Raw genomic sequence first — 3,921 nt, 5'->3', positions numbered from 1 at the left:
TGCCAATCATGGGGAGCCCCACTTTGGGCAGCAGGTGTTGCAATATCGGGGGTCCTTGGGGATCTGGGGTGAGGCAGCGGCATCAGTCGGATGACATACAGACACTGGAGACCAGGTTCTATGACACAGATCTAAAGTTTATTAGGAAGTACAGAGAGCTTTATAGGGAATAGGTACCAATCACTGGGCTCCACGAGTGCTAGCATAGCCAATCACTTTAAAGGTTAGGCCAGCCATCACTGAGACCGCACCATGAGGAGCTGGGCAGGTTTCCTACAGTGAGAAAAAAGAAATGGGAAATTCACTGGGTGGGACAACATGGGGCGAGGGTCAGGCCACCTTGGAGTGTGCTCACAAGGCTTGAGCTGATGATCCTGTGGGTTCATCGTGCCTTTACCAAGGCCACCAAGTAAATCCCCAAGCCAGGACTCTCCTCACATAGTAAGTGAATTCAGTCAGCCAAAATATCATGTTTCTTTCTCATTTTGGTTTCCTAAATTTTCTATAGATATATAAATATTAAGTATCTATTTGTGACATGAAAGGATAAGCAAAACTTTCTAGTGGAAAAGGTTATTAACAGAAGGCATAAGGGTAATATTGGTGGGGACTAGTTTATATGGGAGGAATACTGTCAGTATGCAGTGTAGATTTGTATGCAATATAGACATGTACATGCTGAACGCAGTACCATGTGCAAAGTACATTCACAATTTTAAAAGTTATACCTTGTTATCTCAAAAATCCATTTCCCACTGGATCAAAGTGACTTTTAGGGTCAGCTGGATTTCTTTGTAAAGTTATTTATGTTTTAAATATTCAATTACTTATAGTTTTTTTTTAATTTCTTGAGGCCAGAATAGTTTCAAACAGAATAGCCTCTTTTTTGTTTTAATGACTCAGATTGGACATGAGGAAGGAGTAGGAATGAGATTGTGAAAAGATCTGGGTAACCTGGGAAGAAGACCCAGCAATGAATTGCTCTCCTCCTCTCTGCAGGGGTTATATGATCCTCGTTTTCCAGAAGATTCTAGGTAATGTTTCTGTAAGACTTTACTATTCCATAGGCATCAGTTAAAAGCAAGATTCAGTTTGCTTTTGGTTTTCTTTGTTTCTTTGTTTTACTAGTTGACTTTATAACTGCTATTCTGAAAATGAATTCTCTTTTCTTTATATTTTTTTTTATTTTTTGATACATGGTCTCTTGCTGTGTAGCCCAGGCTAGCTTGAACTCATGGCAGTTCCCCTGCCTCAACCTCCCAAGTGCTGTGTCACAGTGAAATGAATATTCTTAAACAGAAATAATCAGCTTAGACTGAGAGACTGGCTGTTTAAAAGTTTTTTTTTTAATCAATTGGGGTAGTTTTCTCCCAGTTTAGGTGAGTCTGCTGAGGAGATACTATCTAAAAATGGACAGACTGTTCACCTCTCTTCCATAGTTCACAGTTCATAGCAGCTTTGGGTTGAGAGCTCTTGAGTTTTATAGTAATTAGTACAGCAGAGGTTTTTATCTCTCAGGCAGGTTTGGATAAAATAGACCCTGGCCTAAGTGATGGTTCAGGACTTAGTCCCTGTGCTTTCATCACCAGCTTATAATCAGCAGGACTTATCAGTTCTACCAAGTTATATGATACAAATTTAAGAATTGAGTCTTAATTGGCTGTGTTTCCCACGTTCATCAGGAGAAGCTATAGGTCTGTTGATCTGCTGCCCAGCACATACACACACATATAGCCATGGTGGAGTTGGGCCCTGCTCCTAAAAACAGCCTTTGCATAGGACACTCCCTTTGAAGCAGTAAGCTATTACATGGCAAGTGTGAGCATAACTATAAATTGAGGGACAAAATTTATTACTTGGCCAGCAGATGGTTTGTGACATAAGCTGTTTATGTCAATTGACTTAGAAAGCCAGCTTCTGGGCCTGTGGAATGGTGTGGAGGAAGCACCTATTCCCTGGGAAGCTAGCTAGATTGAGGGGAAGCCCATCTAAGTGAGAAACTGAGGTCTAGGCAACAGTGAGTCAGTTCTCAAAGTTGTTTCAAATAACTGTCTATGGTAATTTTTGGCATCAGATACTCTCCTTACAGGGAAGGTTGTAAATGGATTTCAGGAATATCCCTGAAATTTCACATCAATTTTGTTTGGGCTGTAAGTACATTACTAACAGCTTTTCTTTCAGATCCTCAAAGGAATGTGTTAAGGTCTTATAACGTGTTTCACATTGCCTAAGATTAGGACTTTGAAAGGACAGTGTCTTAACTTAGTTCCCCCAACACATATTAGAGGCATGTAGTACTCAGAATGTTTCTCTTATTAATTCAGCTACCTATTTCTGCCAGATCTTCAGAAGTCTGCTTAATGGTACCTGTATATGTATTCAAACCTTATTTCTCTTCCAACCCCCTCTTTATATATCGAAGTAAATCTTCAAATTTCAGCTATCATATTTTTTACTAAAGCCTTAATTTATGATGATAACAAAAGGAATTGCCACACATTTTGAAAGTAATACCTCTGTAGAGGCAGCCCATGACAGCCAAAGTTTCTCAATATAAACTAACCTTTTGAGGGAGAATGTAGACAAAATTGGAACCATACTATATTTACATTGATGCAATAATGATACACTAAGAGGATTTCAGGCTACTGATATCCGTGGAGTACAATTATTTGAAAGGCTGTGAGAACTTAAAGGGCTCTCACACCATGTTCTTTAGAGGTGAACAAGTAGGTCCAGGTCACTCAGAGCCACACACCCAAAATGTGACTGTCAGATTTGTACTTTTCTTTCTTGTACTCTTTGGAGACCTGTACCAATAGTGTGTTCATTAAGAAATGAAAGAACTCTGAGTAATTTGAAGCCTTTCTGATATTCCGTAAACCTTGACAGTTCCAATTTAGGTAAACAGACACTAGACTAGGACTTACGGTTTGGGTTTTGTTTTTTTCCTCTTCTGTTCATTGAGAGCTCCAATAGCACACTTTGTAGAGTGAGTTGAACCAAAGGGGTCTTTGGTTCCTCTTTGCTCTCCTAACCCTGTTAGCATTTATGGAGTACTTACTATGATCCCTGGCACTGTGGTAAACATGCTTATAAAGTCAAGATTGTTCAATTAAGATGGCCTTGCACTTGCTAGCAAGTTACTTCAGTTCTCTGTGCTTCAGCTTCTTCATCTGAAAATATCTAAGTTGTATTGAAGACAAAGTATGTCATTGTATAGGAGACATTAAATACAGTGCCTGCATTTAGTTAATGTTCAGTTGTCAATAAAATACTTCTATATTCTTTAAAAAAAATCTTTTCTACTGTGCTAACATTGGACATTCAGTTTTTATCTTAATAAAGTAGTTGGCACTAAAAGAAACAACGTGTAATATTTATGGATATTATTTATTTATTTTGTTCATGGCTACAAGTGCTCTTTCTCATGCTCTCTGTTTCTTAAATGTACATTATTTGTTAAAAACTCAGATAGTCAATAAACATGAACACATAATATTATCCTTCTGTAGTATGCCATTGACTACTAGTGTGAATCATTCAGCTAGATTCTGTCCGCACTCCCTTGCAGCCATACCATTCTATGAAATCAGGAATTACCAAAATGTCAAATTATCTTTCTCTCAGTTACCACTAACCTACTAAAGGGGACATTTCCACTAAAAAGGGAAATAATAAAACAGTGACCCATTGACATGTTGAGTTTTTAAAAGTATTGAAAATGGTTTATAAAATCTTATAATCATTTTAAAAAGAAAATAAGCACTAAGGGTTTATTTGAGCAGCTAAGCAATACCACTTTACAATCAGCTTAGCAAGGGATTGGATAACAATTTAGTATTTACATCTGACAGTTTTTGAGTAAAAGATTATGAAATAATTAAGCTCTCATCATATATTTCCCTATTCATGACCACT

The sequence above is a fragment of the Nannospalax galili genome, unplaced genomic scaffold (assembly GCF_000622305.1).
Source record: "Nannospalax galili isolate Female #2095 unplaced genomic scaffold, S.galili_v1.0 scaffold629, whole genome shotgun sequence".
In the NCBI taxonomy this organism is placed as follows: domain Eukaryota; kingdom Metazoa; phylum Chordata; class Mammalia; order Rodentia; family Spalacidae; genus Nannospalax; species Nannospalax galili.
This window is presented reverse-complemented; position numbering follows the sequence as displayed.